This window comes from Aotus nancymaae, unplaced genomic scaffold (assembly GCF_030222135.1).
Source record: "Aotus nancymaae isolate 86718 unplaced genomic scaffold, 86718_ANA_hifiasm-v0.15.2.pri h1tg000012l, whole genome shotgun sequence".
NCBI lineage: Eukaryota > Metazoa > Chordata > Mammalia > Primates > Aotidae > Aotus > Aotus nancymaae.
The window spans coordinates 38,280,673-38,293,318 of NW_026988423.1; positions in this window are offsets into that span (position 1 = coordinate 38,280,673).

A 12,646-nucleotide genomic window follows, 5' to 3' on the forward strand; every position below is an offset into this window, starting at 1 on the left:
GACCTGGGATAATTGGCCTTCCTGTTTATGTGGCAAATGAGACAGAGTCATTGAAATGTATAGTTCCAATGGAAAGTTAACTCAGTTTTCATCCCAGCCTGGAAGACAGTTAGGCGATATTTACATGATCTTTCTCTTATACTTGACCCTAGTGACGACTTCCTCCTTCTTGGGCCCCCTTTTTTCTGCTTGTTCCTTAAACATTGGTGAACCCATGATGCTCTTTTCAGCCACTGCCCATTCCCCCCGCTCTGTGCCCTCATAAGTAACCTCAACTACTTTCATGATCTAACCTGAGGTTCCATTTTTTTTTCTCTGCAACACATTGGCTTAGGGACATGTGTTGAAAAAGTCCCAGGGCCAGATGAGGAACTTGGTGGCTCCAGGAAAAAGTTTAGTGTGCAGAGATAGGTAAACCTCAGGGGAAGACAATAATAACCCATGGGACTGCGCCTGTTCTCTCTGACCTCCAGGGAGCTGAGAAAGAGCTGAGCAAGGGACTCCTCTGCCTTTAATGCCTTGAAAGAGGGTTGAAAACTGCCTGCTGCTGCTGCTGCTGCCATACTGCTAACACCAGAAGCCAAAAATGGTATTTGTAGAAATGCATGGTCCAGAGATTATAGCACCTATGAACCTATCTAACAAAGACTTTACTCTCGAAAGAAATCCAAACACAAACAAAAGATGATGGAGAAAAGGAAGTGGTGAGTAATAAATATACACAAATCCATATGTATGTACCTATATGCATTCAGAGATATTTTATATATGCATGTAAGTACATATATATTGAAAATTAGCATCTAAAAATAAGTAATCCAAAAATAAAGATCTTAAATAAAAGAGACCTACTTACTGAAAGACAAATTATAATAATAGCTTAGAATAAATGTACCAAACTCTCTCAGCAAAGCCTGGGTATTAAGATGGAGAGACATCAATAAAAATGTTCAAAGGCATCATTCAGGTTGAGGAAGAGAAAAGTCGGGAAGTAAAAATGTCCTAAAGTTTCGCCTGATGCCAGGTGGAGAAAACAGCCAGACAACTGAGTGTCTTCACGGAGGAAAACGTTGGCATTTGCTATCACTCAATAGTGATGAAAATATGAATTTGAGTACTTAGAAATGGAACATTATCATTCATGGAATGGAAAATGATAATTGAACCCCCAAATTTAATAAGGGAGTTAAAAAGCAGTAAATAACAACTGAAAAATAAATAGCAACCAGCAAAAATAAGGAAAAGGATGATTGGGAAACCGCAAAATAAAATGACTTAAAAAATACAAAATAAGGTAGAATGCTGTATTAAGTATAACAGTCATTACTGAATGTGAATGAACTGAATGATCCTCTGAAAAACCGACACCATCTGATTAAGAAATATTTTTACAAATATGCGATCTAGAAAAGTAAAAACAGTGTACTTTGAACAAAGACAAAGAAAGGACGGAGGTTTTCAGTGTTGGTAAGAAGGCCAACCAGATAGCCTAAAAAGCCTCCTGCCCCAAAATCTAGAATCCTGGATAGGATGTAGCAAGCGTACCTCTGAATGTATAGCTGAGTTATGACTTCTTTAGCCAAAAGTGAAGAGAGAATTAGAAACCAGAGTCCTAAGCATGGGCTGATGCTCCAGTTGATCGCACAGAGAGAGAGGTAGGCAAGAGGGGAAGGGTCCAATCTCTAAGAAAAGAACAGGGACTTGGCTCCTGGGGAGAGGTGTCAAACACACAGGCCCGTGTAAGGCAAACTATCAGTCCTGATAGAAACCCAGACCATTTACGGGACCACGTCCTCAGAAAAAGGACCACCACAGGGAGAAAGGGATGCTCATCTGTCTTAATCTGAGGTCCATATTATTTTAGAGCTTCTCTTGTCTCTCAATGAAATCTTACCATTTAACTCATAAAGGTCTTGCCCATTGTTTTCTCTTGTTTTGCTGTTGTCATCACTATTATAAAGGTGCCTTTTAAAACACGTCTTTTTGTTGCTGGTATAAAGAACTCCATCCACCTTGGTTTCAGCAGTCTTGCTTGGTTCTCTTAGATTCTCACAGATTTTCTGTGTATATATTCATAGTACTTGAAGATAATCAATGTTTTGTTTTACTTTCTTTTACCCTTTTATTGATTTACTTTTTAACCACATCAGTTGGATTTTCAGCACAATATTTCATGATGTCATTGATGTCATTTCTTTTCTTATTCTGGGCTTCAGAAGGATTCGCCATGAATCATGACAGCTTCTGTAGGCTGTCAGTACACACCCAGTTCTGTATCAGCAAATGGAGCATCAGCCCCAGCCTCCCGGGGACAGCTGTGCTGAGCTGCTCATCCATGCTGGGACCCTCTCACCAACCCATCCTTTATCTCCCGGGTGAATGGAGAGTCCTGCAGGCCAATCAAAAAGCACAGGCAGCTGGTGGGTCTTCTAGTTTTCGAGAGTAGGTCCTTTCTAGCATGCCCACTTCCTTATGCCTTCGATCCCTTCAGCCGAGATCTGCAAGAGAGTTCTGACACATCTGTTCCATCTCATGTGGGCCATCACTCTCAGCAAGCCTCAAGAAACCACTCAGCAGCCATAAGAATTGCCTTCTGGGGCCCTGGCAAGATTATTAAATCTCATATCACTGGTGGGTGCCCCCATATTAACAAACTCTCCCTTGAAGATCTCTCTAGTCTGGACCTCTTGGCCCAGCACCCTCAGCATTCACCCTCAAGCACACTGCCCGGTCTCTGCCCAGCACACAGTAGCCAGACCCTTCAGTTCCTTGAAGAAATCCCTCCCCTCTCTTAGGAGACCCAATGCTTGCCTGAGGGGATATGCTGGGCCTTGACTCTCTTCATGGTCTAAGTGATAAGAAGGGACAAATGGAGCAGCTATGGATGGGAAAGCTGCTGAGGAAGTCAAGAACTTCTTGTAAGATACCTGCTTCATTTGAAGCATCAGCCCGTTCTTCAAGCAAGGAGGGGTTTCTGTCTTCCAGAAAGGGAGAAAGGCCAGTTCCGTAGGACCAGAGGTTTTGGGGAGTCTGGAGGCTCAAAGTCTTCCAACACATTTCTCTCTCTGTTTCCATCCCAGATGGCGGGCCTCGGTTCTTACCTATTAGATCCTGACTTCGGTGTATGAGATTCGTCTGGACAAAGATTCAGCCTGCTCCAGAATTCTGCTTCTCTAACAATTAAGTCCTGGGTCTGGTCTTCAGCTTGGTCTGCCCTTCTGCTGCATATGGGAGTCTCCTTAAGGCCACCAAGGAGGCATGCTGACTCTCCTTTGCTCTAAATTGGAGATTGGCTGCCCTGATGCTGCCTTTTCTCTCTTCAAAGCCTCAAGGGCATCCGGCCATTCCATCCCACAGTTCCTATCAGTACTCTTTCTTCAGAACCTCTCAAATGTAAGGTGTTCTATGAACCAGTATATCTCTTTGCCCCGTACCTTGCCTCAGTCCCACGTAGGTGACCATCTTAGCAATTGCTCTGTTAGCACACACCAGCGACTGCTAATACTGTACCTGCCACTCTGATGGAGTCCTTTTGCCAGCCAGTGGTGAGTGACCTAACTCCTGAGTTCCAACCTCGGAGTCCCCTGGCACCCAGTCTTAGAAGGGGTTTTCTAGGTGCAAAGCCTAAGCCAGGCAATGGGATGTGGGGTGTTTCATTGTGGAAACATCCAAGAAAAAGCTAAAGAAGTAAAGAAAGCTAGACAGGCCTGGGGAAAGAAGAGACGAAGGATGTCACCTCAGGTGAATTCTAGCCATGGCCTGATCCTGGAAAGCACCATAGAGATGCCTCCTCTTTAAATCAGGCAGGTGGCCTTTTGTATCCCTGTGCCAGCCATTGGCTGAGGGTCACTCCCGGGAGAGGAGCTTGTCATTTCTCGGGCAAGGGGGCTCATATTAGCCAAGGGCACTCCCCAGTGATGGGCAGGGTGGGGAGCACCTGTGAGCTATGAGCCACCAACATGCAAAGAAGTCAGGGTAGGGGCACACCCATCAGTAGAGGGAAACTGAATGGGACACTTTGGCACCCACGGCGCTCCTGAGCCCTAGAGCTATGATGTCCTGGGAAACTTGCATTCAGCAATCAGCAAATGCCCCTGTGCTGTCAGAACTTCCCCTCTGCCTCCTAGCCCAAGATTTGTCAATAGTCACTGTCTCCACTTTCTTCTCAACCCACTGCCATGGGGCTTCTGTCCCCACCATGCCACTGACGCCACCCTTGTCAACATCATTAATTACCTGCCTCTATGCTACACTCAGCGGCTTGTGTGCACCCCTTCTCTTCTCTGTCTCCTCTCTCTTCCTAGGATTTAAATACCATCTCTCCGAGGACAGTTCCCTAACCTGTATCTCCACTGCCAGGCTCCCTCTGGAATCCCAGGCCCACACACCTAGTGGCATCTGACCCGACACCTCCAATGGGAAGTTTAATGACACTTTCAGACCTTACGGCTCTTGACGTCTGCTCCCTTTCATACCCCCTCCTCCCTCAGTCCTCCTTCTCAGCTGCTCAGGTCAAAAGCTGGAGTCATTCTTGATTCCTCCCTTTTCCTCACTCTTGCGGCAAGCCTTTCAGCAAGGCTGTCGCCTCTCCCTCCCACACAGATCCAAACCAGCCTCCTTCTCTCCACCTCTGCTGTGGCTGTCCTGGTCTAAACGCCTCTCGGCTGGGACTGTAGATGGCATTGGCATCTCTCTGCTCCCTCTGCAGTCACCCTCCTATAGTCCGCTCTCCACCAGCAGTCAGAGAGGTCTTTCTAATACATAAAGCAGATCAAGCCTTTGCCCAGCTTAAAACTCTCCAATGACTTCCCAGCACCCTAAGAATACAATCCAATCCTCCTTCCGGTTTACAGAGCCCTGGCTTGTCACTCATCCTTCTCTTCCGCTGCTCTCCCCTTCCCACTCACGACTCATTCTATTCCTCAAACACAAGAAATCTACTCCTACCTTCAGATCTGAAGAAACAGCACCTCTGCCTGGAAGGCTTTTCTCTGCTGAGCTGTACCTGACTGGCCCCTTCTCAGCAGCGTGACCAGGCTGAAATGTGACTTTGAAGCCGTCTTCCCTAACTACCCAACCTAAAAGCATCCTGCCCATCACTCCACACCACCCAACTCAGTTCCCTACATAATACCCATGACACTTTCACAGTTGTTGATTGGGTCACTGGCTGGACCCCTACATCAGAACGTGGGCTGTGGGAAAGCTGGGCCTCTCTGCTGGTTCAGGCCATTTCTCCCTCCTCACACTGCTCCTTTGAGATGTGTGCCTTTGGGGTCGGCCGCCTCCCCTCTCGTTGCTGACATCCCCCATCCTCAAGAGGCTCTCATTTGCTGAAAATGTTAGCGCCTGCCCCAGTCTTCCCCTTTCCAACACCAGTCATTATTCCCAGGATGGACCCTCCCCGCAGGAAATCTGCACACTACCCTGGCCTCTTTGCTCTCTGAGCACGTCTTCAGTGAACTTCTCTACCCTACCTGAGCCAACCACTCCCAGTCACACATGGGCCCGCTCATTACCAGATGCTTTTCCTTTAAATTATGAGCACCGGGATCCGCCTGTAAAGCCCCATTCTTCAATCACAGATAGCCAACACTGCCCGCAACACAGAATCCAGTCATCACGTCTCGGATCCACTGGCCCCATCACTTTATTTGCATCTATGCCTCTCGTCCTGTCTCATGTACTCACCAACCTTGGACTCCATGGTTTCTCATGAGTATTATTTCACCCTCCCCCTCCACTACCTTGCCCCACTCCCTCCATCATACTTTCCTAGAAAATCCACAACTCTGGATAAACCACCGCACATTCGTAATCACCAGCCCCAAACTGACCCCGCGCAGCCAGCAATCCTCAGCGCTTCCCCAGCATGCTGGCTGCTGCAGGTTTCCTCCACCACCCCTATGGCCCCTCTGCCTTCCCACTGATACCCTGCTTCTCACTTACAGGGAAATGCAGGCCATGGCAGGGGAGCTCCCTGCTGGCCCCTGGCTGCCCAGTGCCTTCCCCTGCAGGCCAGTCCTGCTCCTCCCTGCTCTTTCTCAGGGACCTTGTTCCTTTCCTGAGCGCCTTTCCCTCTGGTATCTTTGGTCTCTTCTGTTGAATCATTCCAGAGCATGGAAGCGTGCATTAATCCCTTCCAACTAAAACTCAGGCAATGCCCACCTGTGACCCATACCCTGCCAGCTGTCATCCCGTTTCTCTGCCCCCGTTGCTATGCGGTATATGAACTCTGTCTTTATTTTCTGTTTTCTGATACTTTGGAATCTGATGACTTGCTGACCCTGGAGGGACTGCCCCTTCCAGATTAGCCAATTCCTAGAGCCAGTATTTGTTAAATACAAACTCACCAAACCCAGAGCCCACACCCTACGACCTCCTCCGTGGGTCTTAGACTCCTGCCCTAATCACCCAGGGCCAGGCACTAGACACCTAGGTACCCCACCCACAGCGTTCAGGTCCCCTGCCTCCCAGCTGACTCCAGTCTTCCCCAAGTGGCCCTGTGGTGTGGTGTGGTGTGCCGCTTCCCCTCGGGAACCGTAACGAACTGTCTTTTCAGTGACAACTGTCTTCTGATGTGCGGGCCTTGCCGTGCCTCAAATACCCATTAATAATAGGGTTAAAACACCATATTTTAAGGCACTCGGTGTCTGAAGTGTTGTCTGCATAACAGTCCCCAGTGGTCTGCCCCCACTCCTCGGTGAGCTCCCCGCCGGCCGCTGCTCCCATCACACCACTGAAGCTGCTCTCCCAAGGGCACCAACAACCTCCAAATTAAATAACGCCAAATATCATAGGCATTTTTCTGACCAGTCATTCATTCTGTCGATAAATATTAAGTCTCTCTTTTGTGGCAGCCATTGGGGCTCCAACAGCGAACAGGACTGATGGGGGACCCACACGAAGGAGCTTCCCCACTAGTGAGGCGGACACGCAAGGAGCCAGTGAAACCAAGTGCAGAGAAAGGCTTTATTTAGGTCAAGGAGCTGCCACTGCCCAGACCCACACCCATGATAGGACGAAGGGGCCTCAGGTGTGAAGGGGCACTTCCTGTTGTCATTTGGTGATTAGGGCCCCAAACTGAGGACCCACAGGCGCTAAGCGCCCCTCCCCACCCAGAGCACTGGTTACCTCCCCGACCAGAGCGCTGGTTACCCCCCCAACCCCGTCCAGAGCGCTGGTTACCCCCCCTCCCCCTTCCAGAGCGCTGGTTACCTCGCCGTCCAGAGCGCTGGTTACCTCCCCGACCAGAGCACTGGTTATCCCCCCGCCCCGTCCAGAGCGTTAGTTACCCCCCACCCCATCCAGAGCTCTGGTTACCCCCCACTCCCGTCCAGAGCGCTGGTTACCTCGCTGCCCAGAGGCGGCACAGCTGATGTAGCGCCACCCAGGACAGCGGCAGGAAGGAGATGGAAGTGAAGGTTCCAGTCCAGTCACTGGCCTTCTGAGGAGTGCCTGGAAGTGCTAAGAGGTGTTTCCCTCCCGCTCCTTATGCGGGTGGAAAGGATGTGCTTCCCCCTCAAAGCCAAGTGAGATAATGCCCCACAATCATCTGGCATAGAGAGGGGGCTGCCAGCAAGGAGGAGCAAGTGGCATTTCTGCTTGGAGCCTGCCGCTGAGCTGCACATCCCTGCACTGAGCCTGTGCTGCTAAGGCAGTCCCCGAAGAGCTGGACAGGCACCCTCTGCATCTGCCCAGACGTGAAGAACGTGTCTCTCCTGCCAAGAAGGCTGGCTCCCTCCGAGGGTAGCTCCCTCAGAAAGGCCAAGGGATTTCCCCAAGGTCACCCCTTTCATAATGGCAGAACCAGGACAAGGACTTTTTCCAGGGGTGGGGGGCGAAGGCATGCCATTGTAAATGCAGACAGTTTCCCCCCGGGGCTGAGGAGCACAGGGTTAGAAAGCAGCCTCTCAAAAGCAGTGATGAATCTGGGACCAGAATTGCAGGGTGCTGCCCACCTCTCTCCACTGAGGAGCCAGGGTATCGCGACATTCTTCTTGAACACCAGGTTTGTAGACAGATGGCTCCTAGGCCTCTGACCACAGAGGAAAAGGGTTCCATGGGAATAGGGAAAACAGCCCAAAAAGAGAGGCTGGGGACACGGGAGACTGGCTAGACTCTGCAGCACAACATCTGCATGATGAGGCAGAGCCGGGCGCCGCAGAACCAACCCCAGCAGAGCCTGAGCCCTGAAATCAGCACTGTCTCAAGGGGTGGAAAGCCCAGGAAGTTTGCTGTTACATGGTCTCCCCCAACCCTTTCTCTGGCACCGTAATCTTCCTGAACTTCCACTAATAAAAGCCCTGGCATTGCTCAGCAGGGTTCCCAAGTGCCATTTCCTAGACTCAAGGAGCTGCGTGACCTCACTTGAGGAATACAGGTGTCCTGGGACTGTGTCACGTTGACCTGAAAGGAGACCTAAGGGAAAAAGTCCTGGGCCTCATTTTTATTTTCTAGACAACTTCCTACTTCCTTAAAGCCTTTGAGCAGCAATGAGGGTGGGGAAAGGACGAAGGGAGAGAAGGAGGGAAAGAGGGGAATTGAGGGAGAAGTGAAGGGCCATTGATAGGCTCATTCATTGATCTCACCAAAACAGATAAATCAGACCTATTTAACCTGTGAGGTTACCGTGAGTATCAAATGAAATAAAAATGAAAGGATTTCTTAAAGTACGGAGCACACGAAGTTAGGGCCAATCTTAAAAAAAGGTGAAAGTCTCTTAACTTTAACAGAGACAGTCCTCCTGACCAAAGCTATTTTTTTTTTTTAATTTAGCTTTGCCAGAGAGCCTGCGAGTGTTACAGGATTGTGAGGTCAGCCAGCTGCTCCTGTAGAATGCTGATGCATGATGGGAGTGCACACCGCCCTGCTCATGGCCTCGTGCAGGAGCCTAGAGCTGGCTCTCACAGGGTGCAGCTGGCCACCTTGGCCACGCGCATCTGTGCATGAGAAAGAGACGCAAGACACTCCATGCATCTGCTTCTACAAATTAAGACCAAATATATACGAGACATCAAAAGGACTTATCACGGCCCGCTAGAAGCAGGGGAGGACAGCGGAAAGAGCAAATGGAAACTAGGAAGGAAAGAGGATTGCGGCAGATCACTGAGGCAGAGGAAAGCCGAGTGGCCCTCCTGGCAGAACGCCCCATCTCATAGCTGTTAGGGAATTTCACATGGCAGAGGTTTTTAAACGTATAGATGGGCCTATTTCTGTCCGTTTGCTGGTTTGTTTGTTTGGCTGTTTGTTTTCTTCTCTTGGTAGGCATAAACGGGAATATCATATTTTGGCATCTGATCTCCACCTAGATCCCAAATAAAATGAGAAGCCAGCCTAGTAGGTGTTGCTAGGGAAGCAGGGGAGTATTGCCTACATCCAGCATGAGGAGGGAAGAAGGACGACGACGGGCCAGGGAAGGAAGTCAAGTCCCTCAACTCAGCCCTGGGGGAGACAGAGTGAAACGCTGAAACCTGACCATCCCTCCCTCTCAGGGAAAAGAAAGGCAGAGACAGAGGGGCTATCGCACCCCTGACTCTTACGTGAGATTTTGCCTAGGGCCAGCAGGACCTAAATGGACTCATTTAGACAAAAGATGGAGTCCAACTAAAAAATTACCTTCATTGCATAATTGAAAAGTCAGTGTAAAAAGCCTACAAAGTAAAAGAGAAGTGTGTGTGCATTAAACAGACAAGCTACGCCCTTTCCACCTTTGCTCCCCCAGTGCTGCCTCCCCATGAGGCCCTCTCTGAGCACTCTAAAATAGTGTTCCAAACTCCAGCCACCTCCCTCCATCTGTGCATCAGCTGCCCCTCACCCTGCTCATTTATTTTTCCAAAGCACTTTTTACCCCATGCCACTCGATGTCATTTTCTTAGCACAATAATGACTCATTCTCTCCCTACCACTAGAATAAAAGCCCTCCAAGAGCAGGAGCCTTGTATAGCTTGTTCACTCATGCACCCCAAGTGAACTGAACAGTGACTCACACGCAATATGCCCTCAGTACATGTGTGTTCAATGAATGAACAGCGACCCCTTCATCTCCCAGCCTCAAATCCTTTCAGAATCATGTTGAGCCGTGAGTTTAAAACGGGCTGATTAGGGAGACCTACGCCCACGGGTGAGATGAGATAACATCAAGAAATACTTCCTAGGTATAAAAAAAAAATTAGAAAATGAACTTTTTTTAAGCAAATGTTTATTTATATCAAAATACAAAACATTTCTGAAGCAGAGTAATGTTACATGAGGAGCAATTAAATACTAAACGTCTTTTCATCAGTTTAACTTGCAACACTCCCGGGGAACCTTCACTGGCTGCACATCGTGTCATTGATGTGCCTTCTTTTTTCTCTTTTTGTTTGCTTATGCACTTGTTTGCTCATTTTGATTTTTAATTCAGGATATGAACATGCAGTGTTACTGGGGATGAGTTGGTTAGTACTTAGCAAGCCTGAAAATACCAGCGAGTGGAGCCTGGCGTGGTAGCCTGAGCCGAGGCAGGCTGCAGGTTCTCTTCCTAATTGAGTCTGGGGTGTCACTCCGTTTTTAACTGGCAGGTCTAAAGCCAAAGGGATCACTGTCATCAGTAGCCAGGGCAGGCATTATTGCTTAGGGTTGTAGAGCAGGCGTGGCTTTGGGGTCATCTCCAATGGGGTCTTCTCAGCGGTTTGGGAAGAAGTAGGGCAGTCTATAGGCCCAGGCCCAGGAGCAGGGTGCCCAGGGGCCCTGCAGGGAGAACCCTCTTCCCCAGGAAACCAAGAAAAGGCTGGGGAGGAGAAAGCTCCTCCCGCTCTTGGAAGTCTGTGGTTTGGTGGCTGGGGGTGCCTGCCCATTGGAAGGGCCCCTTATAAATGCTTTGAGTTTGGAGATTTTGAGGGGAAAAAAAGCACCTGATTGAGAGTACAGCTGTTTCCAATACACCTCCCTTCCCTGATGGTGAAGGGAAGGAGGCAGGAAATGGGGGAGAAAGCATCTCCCCTTCATTCCCACACCGCCCCACTCCCAGAGCCAAGCTGGGTCACCTTCAAACTCCCACTTAGTACATTTGCTTTGGTGTTGTGCACCTGTGAGCTCTCTCTCGCTCTCTCTCACTCTCTCTCTCACACACACACACACACAAGTACATGCAAGTATATATATGCAGGTGCACGCACGCGTGCGCGCACACACGCACCTGGTTTCCTTGCAGAATCTGCTCAGGCAGGAGAAAGGTGTCCCATCCTCACCATCATCTCTTGCTTCCAAGGGTGCCCTTGGCCCACAGGTCCCCAAGACCCAGCCCCAGGCTTGGCACGCACTGGCATTCCCAGGCTTTTGAAAAGAGGGTGATAGAGCAGGGAGCTCCTCACAGACAGGTTATACAGAGTGTAGAATATGTTTATATAAGGCTTTGGTACAGCACCGATTTCGTGTTCTTATAGTTTGATTTCTAAGTTATCTTTTAGAAGAAAAAAAAAAGCTTACTGAAAAAATAGTGTTTTTATTTACTTTTGAGTTACATACCTGAAGTTCAAAAAGTAAGCCTCTAGTTGCCATTCAAGTTCACACTCGAAGGTGTTCTGTGTGCAGCTGTACAATTTGTTGGTTTGTCTTTAATATGGAACAAAAGTCAGCCAACCAATACCATAAAGTCAGCTGCCCATAACTCACTTTAACCAGTCCATACATACATACAGAAAAGAAAGAGAGAGAGGGAGAACACAAAAGCCGCCCCTAAGTCACCCACCCCAAACCCCCAGGGTAAAATCAAAAAGAAGACAAAATACAGCAAGATAATCAGGAGCCAGTGGGAGGAAGGAGATTCGGCCCACCTGGCCTCTTCGAGAACAGCACCATGAAGCACCCTAGCGCAGTGATGTTGTAATACTCAACATTCAAGAAATGGAAACGAGGTTGGAGTGGCCTTCACAGGAAGACCTGGCATGGATCGGGGGTCATCCCCGAAGAAAGTGGAAGAAAGAAAGAGTTCGAAATGAGAACAAGAAATCTCATGACGAAACTGACAGCAATATCCAGAAAAAGAAGAACTACAGCAAGAGGCTGCCGCGCACCGAGAGGTTACAGAGTTTGTAAGGGATCTGGGGGAGGTAGCGTCGGGAGCCCCTCCCCACCCACACTGCCTGCTCACCCCCACCAGGTGAAACGGAGGAAAGAAGCTCATCTAAAACTTGCCTCCAGGTGTGCGATGGGAGAATTCTAACCCGCGATCAAAGTCCCTCCTGTGGAAGAGAGAACGCTGAAGACCAAGGGCCAGGGGCCGCTGATGTGAAGCAGGATGTGGTCCCTTCACATCAGTGGCTGCAGAAAAGCCCCCTTCCAGACCCTCTATCAGTAGCCCCACAAATGGCAGTTAGGAAATTAAATCTGAATGGGACTTCAAGACCTCTTGAAACTGATACGTACGACTTAGTTAAGTGGAGCGTTAAACTGCTGTTCTCCCCTAGGCAACAATTCCCCTTTCTAACACCTCGGTCTAAAGGTCTAAATTCCCCTTTCTAACACCTTGGTCTAAAGTTCCAGAATCAAGACTATCCCATAAAGTACCCTCCTCCCAGTCCCTGGACTCTGAGACCCCACGCTCCAGTGCCACAGCCAACCCCCTACTGGCAGGAAGTATGCTGCGCAGGCTTGCCTCTTCCCC